Source organism: Carcharhinus amblyrhynchos, chromosome 14 (genome assembly GCF_965287045.1).
Source record: "Carcharhinus amblyrhynchos chromosome 14, sCarAmb.v2.hapA, whole genome shotgun sequence".
Classification (NCBI taxonomy): domain Eukaryota; kingdom Metazoa; phylum Chordata; class Chondrichthyes; order Carcharhiniformes; family Carcharhinidae; genus Carcharhinus; species Carcharhinus amblyrhynchos.
Genome location: NC_137337.1, coordinates 67006670 through 67018945, shown reverse-complemented (window position 1 = coordinate 67018945; position 12276 = coordinate 67006670). Strand labels below are relative to the sequence as shown.

The following is a 12276-nucleotide window of genomic DNA, read 5'->3' as shown; positions in this document are numbered from 1 at the left end:
CTCCACTCGTTAACTTGATTCCTGGCCTGACGACATCTTAATTTGGACAATTCTCCATGTTTTTCAATTTCCTTGATGCTTACTGCTCCTGATTTTCACCTCCTCCATCCCCACAAACCCTCCGAGATCTCTGCGCTCCAGCGATTCTGCTCTCGTGTAACTCGGAATTTTAATCACACCATCACTGACATCCGTGCGTTCGTCTGCCGATCTCTGAAATTCTAAACCCTTTCTAAATTCTAAACCTAAATTCTAAAGGGGGCCATTTGGCCCATCGAGCCTGCACTGACAACAATCCCACCCAGGCCCCATCCCCACAGCCCCACGCATTCACCCTGACACAAAGGGACAATCCACTTAACCTGTGGACCTTTGGACTGTGGGAGGAAACCCACGCAGACACGGGGAGAACATGAGCAGGCTTCACACCAACATTGACCCGAAGCTGGGAATCGAACCCGGATCCCTGGCACTGTGAGGCTACAGGGCTAACCCTGTGCCACCACGCCACCTTTCTTGCCTCTAGCTCTCTCCCCCTCCTCCTATACATCACAACATAAAACCTACCTCTTTAACCAATCTTTTGTTCATGTAATTCTCCTTCTAAACCAAATTCATACTTTGAATTTCTCCTCTGCCATGCTAAAGTTTTATTATCTTCCTTTTACGTAACGACGCTCTGTGACATTTTAACCGCATTAATGGTACGATACAAATAGACGTTGTTACTGCTGGTAGTATACCAGACTAGAAACCCCAAAGTATGTTACGTTTAAAGTTTATTTATTAGTGTCACAAGTAGGCTTACATTAACACCGCAATGAAGTTACTGTGAAAATGCCCACTCCGGGTACACTGGGAGAGAATTTAGCACGGCCAATGCAGCTAACCAGCACGTCTTTCAGACTGTGGGAGGAAACCGGAGCACCCGGAGGAAACCCACGCAGACACGGGGAAAACATGCGGACTGCACACAGACAGTGATCCATGGGTGACGGAGTTAATGAAACTCTGTAAATATATGTTTTTGTGGGCCTCAGGTAAAGCAGAGCTTTTAGCTTATTGTTAAAATTTTATTTATTAGTGTCACAAGTACATTAACACTGCAATGAAGTTACTGTGAAAATCCCCTAGTCGCTACACTCCGGCACCTGTTCGGGTACACTGAGGGAAAATTTAGCACGGCCAATGCACCTAACCAGCACGTCTTTCGGAGTGTGGGAGGAAAGCCATGAGAAACACTTTAAAGAGAAATAAGATGGATTATGAGAGTAAACCAGCTCAGAATGTAAAAATAGCAAACGTTTCTACAAATATATAAAACGATGAAGAGCGGCTAAAGTAAACATTGGTCCTTTAGAGGATGAGAATGGGGGATGTAATAACTGGAAATGAGAAAATGGCTGAGGCATTGAACAGGTATTTCGTGTCGGTCTTCACAGTGGAAAACATAAATAACATGATAAAAATCGATGACAGGAAGGCTATGGCAGGTGAGGACCGAGAAATTATCATTATCATGACAGAGGTAGTGTTGGGGGGGTTAATGGAGCTAAAAGTAGACAAGTCTCCTGGCCCTGATGGAATGCATCCCAGGGTATGAAAAGAGATGGCAAGGGAAATAGCAAATGCACTAGTGGTAATTTACCAAAATTCGCTGACTAGTGATGTGCCTCAAGGATCAGTGTTGGGACTGCAATTGTTTACGATTTACATCGCTGATTTGGAATTGGGGACCTAGTGTAGTGTGTCAAAATTCACAGATGACCTAAGATGAATGGCAGAGTAAAGTGTGTTGATTCCGGAACCAAAAGAGAAAATGCTGGAAAATCTCAGCAGGTCTGGCAGCGTCTGTAAGGAGAGAAAAGAGCTGACGTTTCGAGTCCAGATGACCCTTTGTCTAAGCCCTTTTATCCAGGTTGATTCCAGAGTTGAGAGGGTTGGCTTACGCGGAGAGGCTGAGTAGACTGGGGCTATACTCATTGGAATTTAGAAGAATGAGGGAAGATCTTATGGAAACATGTAAAGTTATAAAGGGAATAGATGAGACAGAAGTAGGGAAATTGTTTCCACTGGTGGGTGAAACTAGAACTAGGGGGCATGGCCTCAAAGTAAGGGGGAACAGATTTAGGACTGAGTTGAGGAGGAACTTCTTCACACAAAGGGTTGTGAATCTGTGGAAGTCCCTCCCCAGTGAAGCAGTTGAGGCTATCTCATTGAGTGTTTTTAAGGTAAGGATAGATACATTTTTGAACAGTAAAGGAATTAAGGGTTGTGGTGAGCGGGCGGGTAAGTGGAGCTGAGTCAACGAAAAGATCAGTCACGATCTTATTGAACGGCAGAGCAGGCTCGAGGGGCTGGATGGCTGACTCCTGCTCTGAGTTCTTATTAAGGTCTTTGCAACAGAGGCAGCCACAGGAAATCAACCTGAACACGATAAGGCTTTGTGCATAATTTTCCACCTTATGTTTACTGTTTTGTTTTATCTGAGGTAATGTTAAATAGTTCTCTTCTTCCTTTATGTTTCAACCTCAAGCATTTGATATAAAATATAAATAGGCTGCTGAAGAGATAACAATCGATGATAAAATTCTTTGCAAACCCACACCACCTATTAAAACACGTCAGATATTGAAACACCTCAGTGGTAAGGAGACGCATTTCATTCCAGATATCTACAACATTTGGACATGAAACCTGAACTCTTTCTTTCTTCACAGGTGCCGCCAGACCCGCTGAGTTCTTCTGGCATTTTCTTTTCACTTTTATTCCAGAGACTTTACATTACTATCACTGTTTGCTGTGCAGACACATGGATTTGGGCCGGTGTCTGCGGGAGTTTGCGCATTCTCCCCGTGCTTGCGTGGGTTTTCTCCGGGTGCTCCGGTTTCCTCCCACACCCCAAAGATGTGCTCTTAGGCTGAACAATTGTGGTGGGACAAATTGTCCCTAAATTAGTCTTCTCTCAATGTGGAGTGCCATAAACATAGACAAGGGTCATGGGTGGAGAGGGGACTCACAGTGTTAAAAAGGCAGTACAGGATCGTTGGACCGAAGGGCCTGTTTCCCGTGCTGTGTTGTTCTTTGTTCTATTGCGGCCTTTATTAAGGCCATGTTCCTCTAAAGAATCCCCGTGGTCACGATTGAGAAATACAGAAGCTTCCAAAGGTTGGATGAGTCCATTTAATATTAAGAGAAAGGGGTGCGGCACAGTGGGTTAGCACTGCTGCCTCACAGCGCCAGCGACCCGGGTTCGATTCCCGGCTTGGGTCATTGTCTGCGTGGAGTCTGCATGTTCTCCCCGTGTCTGCATGGGTTTCCTCCGGGTGCTCCAGTTTCTTCCCACACTCCAAAGACGTGCGGGTTAGGTGGATTGGTCATGCAAAATTGCCCCGTAGTGTGCCAGGATGTGTAGTTTAGAGAGATTAGAGGGGTAAATGTGTTGGGGTTGTGGGGATAGGGCCTGGTTGGGATTGCTGTCGGTGCAGGCTCGATGGGCCGAATGGCCTCCTTCTGCACTGTAGGGATTCTAAAGCAGAGCACCCGGAGGAAACCCACGCAGACACGGGGAGAACATGCAGGCTTCACACAGACAGTGACCCGAGTCAGGAATTGAAGAACAGCCAGGCTATCCTCCAGGCCTGACCAGTAGTCATCCCTCAACCCACATCACAAAACACATTATAGGGTCAACACCTTCATTGCTGTTTGTGGGATCTTGCTGTGCACTAATTAGCTCTCACGCCTCCCTCATTGTCAGTTCAATAGTTACGTCAACGGCTGTATAAAGTGCTCCTGAATCCTGAGGTCACGATAAGCACAAAATGAGCGAGAGTTCTCTCTTACTGCAGGTAAAAACCAACAAAACAGTCTCCATAGTAACAACTCAGAGACACATTCTGTTGCTATGTATTATTAAAACAGTTTGCTAATCCACTGCATTTCAACTGAGGGGAAAAAAAACGCACTTTAGCCACAAGCCAAAGACATTAAATAACAAAGACTGCAACTGAGCAGCACCACAATTAATGTCCAAATGGGCACAATCAGGGCAACATACCCCCCCACCCCAGCACCCTGTGTTACTGACTGTATCTCTACTGATGTTAATCCAGCTCCCTCACACTGTCACTCAGTAACCCCTCTCTCCCAGCACCCTGTATTACTGACTGTATCTCTCCTGATGTTAATCCAGCTCCCTCACACTGTCACTCAGTAACCCCTCTCCCCCAGCACCCTGTGTTACTGACTGTATCTCTACTGATGTTAATCCAGCTCCCTCACACTGTCACTCAGTAACCCCTCTCACCCAGCACCCTGTGTTACTGACTGTATCTCTACTGATGTTAATCCAGCTCCCTCACACTGTCACTCAGTAACCCCTCTCCCCCAGCACCCTGTGTTACTGACTGTATCTCTACTGATGTTAATCCAGTTCCCTCACACTGACACTCTGTAACCCCTCTCCCCCAGCACCCTGTGTTACTGACTGTATCTCTACTGATGTTAATCCAGCTCCCTCACACTGTCACTCAGTAACCCCTCTCCCCCTCCACCCTGTGTTACTGACTGTATCTCTACTGATGTTAATCCAGCTCTCTCACACTGTCACTCAGTAACCCCTCTCCCCCAGCACCCTGTGGTACTGACTGTATCTCTACTGATGTTAATCCAGCTCCCTCACACTGTCACTCAGTAACCCCTCTCCCCCAGCACCCTGTGTTACTGACTGTATCTCTACTGATGTTAATCCAGCTCCCTCACACTGTCACTCAGTAACCCCTCTCCCCCAGCACCCTGTGGTACTGACTGTATCTCTACTGATGTTAATCCAGCTCCCTCACACTGTCACTCAGTAACCCCTCTCCCTCCAACACCCTGTGTTACTGACTGTATCTCTAGTGATAGTAATCCAGCTCCCTCACACTATCACTCAGTAAACTCTCTCCCCCGGCACCCTGTGTTAATGACTGTATCTCTACAGATATTAATCCAGCTCCTTCACACTGTCACTCAGCAACCTCTCACCCCCCCCACCCTGTGTTACTGACTGTATCTGTACCGATGTTAATCCAGTTCCCTCACACTGTCACTCAGTAACCCCTCTCCTCCAGCACCCTGTGTTACTGACTGTATCTCTACTGATGTTAATCCAGTTCCCTCACACTGTCACTCAGTAACCCCTCTCCCCCAGCACCCTGTGTTACTGACTATATAGTGATAGTTAAGAAAGCTCACCAATGCCTCTACTTCTTAATGGACCTACTTCACATTAAGTTGATCTTTCTCTACACCCTAGCTATGACTGTAACACTACATTCTGCACTCTCTCCTTTCCTTTTCTGTGGGCAGCACACTTTGTATAGTGTGCAAGAACTAATACTTTTCACTGTCTACTAATAACATGATAATAATAAATCAAATCAAATGATATGACATTCAACTTGGAAGAAGCATTGATTCATTAGCTGAGTGCAAGCAATAGGTTTGATTTGGTATGATTTATTATTATCACATAAATCAAATCAAACCAAACCTAGCTGGTAATCAGCCAGAGGTTTCCTTGCCCATGTCTGACCTGGTGCCATGAGATTTTGTGAGATCCGGGGTCAATGTTGAGGAGTCCAAGACAAACCCCTCCGGACTGTATAGCACTGTGCCTCTGGTGGGTCACTGCTGATGGAAAGAGTCTGGGATGTGGCTGAAAGTTATGTTTCTGTGAGTATAACTGTGTTTCAAATGTTAGTGAGGCAAATTTTGCAGGATTAATGCTTTTTTGCTTCATCCAGTGGCTAGGTTAATGCCTTCTTGTCTGCTAGTTTTATTATTACCGTTTTCCCTCATGGCTTGACAACAATTGAAAGTTTGACTTGGATATTTCACAGTGGCACAGTAGCTAGCACTGCTGCCTCACGGTGCCAGGGGCCCGGGTTCGATTCCTGGCTTGGGTCACTGTCTGTGTGGATTGTTCTGCCTGTGTCTGCATGGGTTTCCTCTGGGTGCTCCAGTTTCCTCCCAGAGTTCGAAAGATGTGCAAGTTAGGTAGATTGGCCGTGCTAAATTGCCCCTTTGGGCGGAATCTTCCTATATCTTTCGTCATGAGAATCGTAACAGGCAGGACAGGACCATGCAAAGGTCCGCTGACCTCAGGAAGGATATACTTGTTTGTTTGTTTATTTATTATTAGCACAAGCACGCTTATATTAACACTGCAATGAAGTTACTGTAAAAATCCCCTAATCACCACACTCCAGTGCCTGTTTGGGTACACCGAGGGAGAACTTAGCATGGCCAATTCACCTAACCAGCACGTCTTTCAGACTGTGGGAGGAAACGCATGCAGAAACGGGGAGAACATTCAGACTCTGCACAGACAGTGCCCCAAGCCGGGAATCAAACCCAGGTCCTTGGCGTTGCGAGGCAGCAGTGCTGCATATACGGTCCTGCCATTAGTGAGTCAAGATGTGTAGGTTAGAGGGTAAATGCTTGGGGCTACTGGGATAGGACCTGCTAAGATGCTCTATTGAAGAACGGGTGTGGACTTGATGGTCTGCACTGTAGGGATTCTATGATTTCACAGATTGCTGTATTGGATAACGATGTAGAGATGCCGGCGTTGGACTGGGGTAAACACAGTAAGAAGTCTCACAACACCAGGGTTAAATCCAACCTGTTTATTAGATAGTAATCCCACAAGTTTTCGGAAACTGTGTTCCTTTGTCAGGTGTGTGGAAGGTGTGTCCAGGGTAAGTTTTTCACTCAGAGGGTGCTGAGGGAGTGGAATCGGCTGCCGTCGGTGATGGTAGAGGCAAACTCGCTGGGGTCTTTTCAGAGACTTCTGGATGAGTACATGGGATTGAATGGAATCAAGAGTTATAGATAGGCCTGGTAGGTATGGATATGATCGGCGCAACTTGTGGGCTGAAGGGCCTGTTTGTGCTGTAGTGTTCTACGTTCTATGACAGATTCCCCTCCCACTACCCCACAAAGGGTAGCTTTTTACTGCAGTCTGTAGTTTCACGGTCACCTCCACTGGGACTAGCTTCCTCTTTAATTCACAGAATTTAAGTTCCAAAGCTGCCGCGATGAGACTTGCCCCGAACTCTGAACGACTCAGTCAGCAGAACAGTCAAATGTTACAGCGATGAGCCACAGAGTGGTTACAGGCGGCCTGTGAAATGCAGTGTAAGCACTTCCTTTCTCTTCAGTGACAAACGCGCGTGGTGCCACAAGGGTTAACGATAACTCTTAACAGTATCAGCTGGTCCGCTACTGCATTCCACTCCTGAACATGACACTGCCCTGACAGGAATGTCTATTGTTCGAGGGAAAGATTAGAATCAGATGAACAATAGCAATGCAGAGTACACACAGTGTGCCCACAGGCCGGTTCCTAGCTGAGTTTTACCCTCACTTACATAGACTGGGGAAGAGCTTGGGGCAATGGCGGGGTGGGGGAGGGGGCAGCGGGGTGGGAGGTAGAACAGAGACAGCGTAAGACAGAAACAGATGTCTACGAAAGACACACAACAGACGCACGCAAAATGAGAGAGCAGGAGACAAGGATGAGTTGGACGAAGAGACAGGCAGAATGGAGAGACAGAGAGAGAGAGAGAGAACGAGACAAAGGGAGAGCAAGACGGGCAGCGAGAGCATGAGCGCAAGAGAAAGGGAGATCGAGATGGAAGAGAGAGGGCCAAACATTTTGCAGCCAATTTTGAAGTTAGTTCCTGTTGCATTGTGGGCAACGGAACAGTCAATTTGTGAACAGCAAGATCCAACACTAGTAACAATGACGATCATTAGATTATCTGGGTTTTGTTTTGATGGCACTGGGTAGATGTTGCCCAGGACAGCGACAAGATTCTCCTCGCTCTTTGTTTAAAAAAGCCACGGGTCTTTTACACCCACCTGATTAAGGGAGGAGTCTCGAATTCTAATGTCTCATCTAAGAGACAGGGGTGCCTCTGACCAGACGGCACTCCCTCAGTACTGCCCGGGGAGGGCCTCCAGCACTCATCCTTCTTACTTCGAGAGCACAGCCCTAAGTTGCAACAGGAAACGTTCATGCACAAACACTACAGTCACAACCACAAAAAGAATGAGGCACTGCCGCAAAAATGGAATAAGATTTTAGCGTAAGTACAACCGTGGTTTTATTAGTTCTGTGACTTGTTCACTCCCTAGGCAATCATGTGAGAATTACGCACAGACTTTGTACTGGCACACTGAGATGGCTCAGTTACTGTACCAGGGAAGGATAATCCGTCCTTTGTATTGACTACACAGAGAGTGAGATCACTTACACCATTTAACCCAAATTCCCTTTCCCAGCGAAACAGACAGAGAAATAAGTGCCTCTAATCATCAATAAGAGGACGGCTGCAGATGGATGAGATACTCAGTGCCCGCAATGGAGAGGGGAAGGTAAATCTGTGAGTGTAGGTCGCAGCTGCGAGGAAAGTAGACCCTGGGGTGAAAGGGACACCCTTGAACCAAGCCCCTCGGAGTCAGATCCCACATCGGACAGGCAGAATGGGGAATAAAAGGCTCCGAGCTTCCCATCCCCTTTCCCAGAACATAACTGGACATCAGAACCTGAGCAAAGCAAGGAATCTGTCACCGGCGGAGACTCGGCCCAATCTGCCTACCCATGGGAACTTGCGTAACACAGGCACAGAATCCCTCGCGTGCAGAAAGAGGGCGTTTGGCCCGTCAAGTCTGCACTGACCTTTCCAAAAGGAGCAGGTACAACAACAACTTGTATTTATATAGCACCCAACAGAAGTGTCTCAATGCTCCACAGTAACTAGCCAAATTTCAACATCAAGCCACAAAAGACAGTTTACAATGTACGGCCCATAGTTTGGTCAGAAGGCTTCAGGCCTAGTCAGCCAACCTGTGAAATTCAGGCATCACAACAGGCAAGTCGCAGAGGAATCAGAGAATCCCTATGATCGTAGAATCACCACAGTACAGAAGGAGGCCATTTGGCCCATCGAGCCTGTACCGACCACAATCCCACCCAGGCCCTATTTCTGTAACCCTCATTTACCCTGTCAATCCCTCTGACACTAGGGTCAATTTAGCATGACCAAAAAACTGCAGCAGGCGACGGTGCAGAGGGACCTCGGGGTCCTTGTGCATGAATCGCAAAAACCCAGCTTGCAGGTGCAGCAGGTGGTCAGGAAGGCGAATGGGATGCTGGCCTTCATAGCGAGGGGGATTGAATATAAAAGTAGGGAGGTCTTGCTGCAGCTGTATAGGGCATTGGTGAGGCCGCAGCTGGAGTACTGTGTGCAGTTTTGGGCGCCGCACCTGCGCAAGGATATTTTGGCCTTGGAGGGAGTGCAGAGGAGGTTTACTAGGCTGATACCGGAGTTGAGGGGGTTGAGCTACGAGGAGAGGCTGAATAAACTAGGCTTGTACTCGTTAGAGTTTAGAAGAATGAGGGGAGATCTCATTGAGACGTATAAGATGATGAATGGGATGGATAGGATAGAGGTGGAAAGACTCTTCCCGCTCAAAAAAGACAGTAGGACTGGGGGCACAGCCTCAAGATAAAGGGGGGGCAGTTCAGAACGGAGTTGAGGAGGAACTTCTTCACTCAAAGGGTGGTGAATCTCTGGAATTCTCTGCCCGTTGAAGTGGTGGAGGCTGCCTCGCTAAATATTTTTAAGAAGCGGGTTGATGGGTTTTTGATAAGAGAGGGGATTAAGGGTTATGGGGAGAGGGCGGGAAAGTGGAACTGAGCCACGACAGATCAGCCATGATCTTATTGAATGGCGGGGCAGGCTCGAAGGGCCAGATGGCCTACTCCTGCTCCTATTTCTTATGTTCTTATGTTCTTAATCAACCTAACCTGCACATCTTTGGACTGTGGGAGGAACCCAGAGGAAACCCACGCAAACACGGGGACAACTTGCAACCTCCACACAAGGCTGGAATTGAACCCGGGTCCCTGGCGCGGTGAGGCAGCAGTGCTAACCGCTGTGCCATCCCCACACGTACTGGGGAAGGTTTCAGAGGTCAGGGGTGATGCGGCCAATGGAAGCCCAGAGCTAAAGAGATCCCTCCAGGGATCAGCCCCAGGCTGGGTGGCCAATCACATGTTCTCACAGGCAGAGAGCAGCAGAGATTGGGGCATCTGATTAAACTCAGGAAATTCTAAAATTAGTGTTGAGAGAAAGTCTCCCGTGCAGAACTCTGCAGCAACTTGCCCTGTGACTCAGAGCGTTCGAGCAAGCATAAACTCAAATGAAACCAATACTTCATCCGGGTTGCCTTCTGTGTTAGATCAGCTGATGTCTCTTCCCAAACAAACAAGTGACTACACTCCAAAGAAATTTCCTCACTCTTTTGATCAAATGAAAAGCATGGAATAAAATGTAAGGATCTTCAAACTATCCCTTGCCCAAGAACCTCTTCTGATTTTGATTTATTATTGTCACATGTATTAGTTTACAGTGAAAAGTGTTGTTTCTTGTGCGCGACACAGACAAAGCATACCGTTCACAGAGAAGGAAAGGAGAGAGTGCAGAACGCAGTGTTACAGTCATAGCTACAGAAAGATCGACTTAATACAAGGCAGGTCCATTCAAAAGTCTGACGGCAGCAGGGAAGAAGGTTAGCTGGTACTTTTGTATCTTTTTCCCATCGGAAGAAGGTGGAGGAGAGAATGTCCGGGATGCGTGGGGTCCCTGATTACACTGGCTGCTTTGCCGAGGCAGCGGGAAGTGTAGACGGTGTCGATGGATGGGAGATTGGTTTGCGTGATGGGCTGGGTTTCGTTCACCATCCTTTCCTGGGATTTTCTTTCCGAAGCAGGTCTGCTTCATTCTCAAGAGCAGTTAGGAATATGGGAACAGGAGGAGGCCATTCAGCCCCTTGAATCTGCTCCAACATTCTAATCGGATCGAGGCTGGTTTGGACCTCAGCTCCACCTGTCCGTCTTGGCTCCTTAACCCTTTAACAGCCTTGCCAAACCGTCCAGATCCTGACATTTGCAACTGAGACACAGCCTCAAAAAAGCATTCAGGGAGAGTGCCTCGTGGACATCCGGAACCCGAGTGAGCAAATAAAATCAAAGCGAGGATCGTCGCAGCAGCTACACCCAAATATTTGCTGCATACCGTGCTTCCTGGCATCACCCCAAAACACATTATACATTCGTGACCCTTGTTCTGGACTCCTGCACCTCAACAGTATCAAGCCTATAATCATTTTAACACCTCAGTTATATTACCCTTCAAGTAATAAAAGATTAAAAGAATACAAGCCTTGTACACGCATCTTGACAATAACAGCTTAACACTGTAGAATCATAGAATTCTTGTGCAGATGGAGGCCATTTGGCCCATCAAGTCTGCAACATTCCCACCCAGGTCCTATCCCTGTAACCCCACATACTTACCGTGCTAATCCCCCTGACACTAAGGGGCAAAATAGCAGCAACAAGGTGACACAACAGCTAGCACAGCTGTCTCACAGCGCCAGGGACCCGGGTACGATTCCCGGTTTGGATCACTGTCTGCGCGGAATCTGCACATTCTCCCTACATCTGCGTGGATTTCCTCCGGGTGTTCCAGTTTCCTCCCACAGTCTGAAAGACGTGCTGGTTAGGTGCGCTGGCCGTGCTAAATTCTCCCTCAGTGTACCCGAACAGGTGGTGGAGTGTGGCGACTGGGGGGTTTTCACAGTAACTTCATTGCAGTGTTAATGTGAGCTTACTTGTGAGGCTAATAAATAAACTTAAATTTAGCGTGGCCAACGCACCTAACCCGTACATCTTTGGACTGTGGGAGGAAACCGGAGTGCCTGGAGGAAACCCACGCAGACAGTGGGGGAAGGTGCAGACTCTGCACATACATGGGGGGGGTGGGTGGGAGACCAGGAGTTTCTGGCCTTGTTCACCCCAAAACCGGAAAATCCCACCTGAGGTCAATGGACCTTTCCACGGGACAGTAAGGTGAGCCCCGGGAGAACATGCAAACACCAGTCACCTGAGGCTGGAATCAAACCCGGGTCCCTGGCGCTATGAGGCAGCAGTGTGAACCACTGCGCCACCCCAGTACAGAGACACATGCACTTGGATCCTTAAATCTCTCTACTCCCCTGCAGTTCCTAGCTTCCCAATATCAAGAAAACACTCCTCTTAGATGTAAAAATGCAATATATACAGGCTACCTTGGTTCAAATCCGGGGAATCCCTCCTTAACACCACATGGACTGCAGTAGTTCAGGAACCACCACCACCTTTCCAAGGGCAATTAGCAA

General features: G+C 47.7%; 1 protein-coding gene across 1 annotated transcript in view; it reads right to left on the bottom strand.

Annotated features, from left to right (window-relative positions):
• The window catches only part of susd6 (sushi domain containing 6), a 63096-nt gene that overhangs the window by 8831 nt on the left and 41989 nt on the right, over window positions 1-12276 (bottom strand). The window lies entirely within an intron of this gene.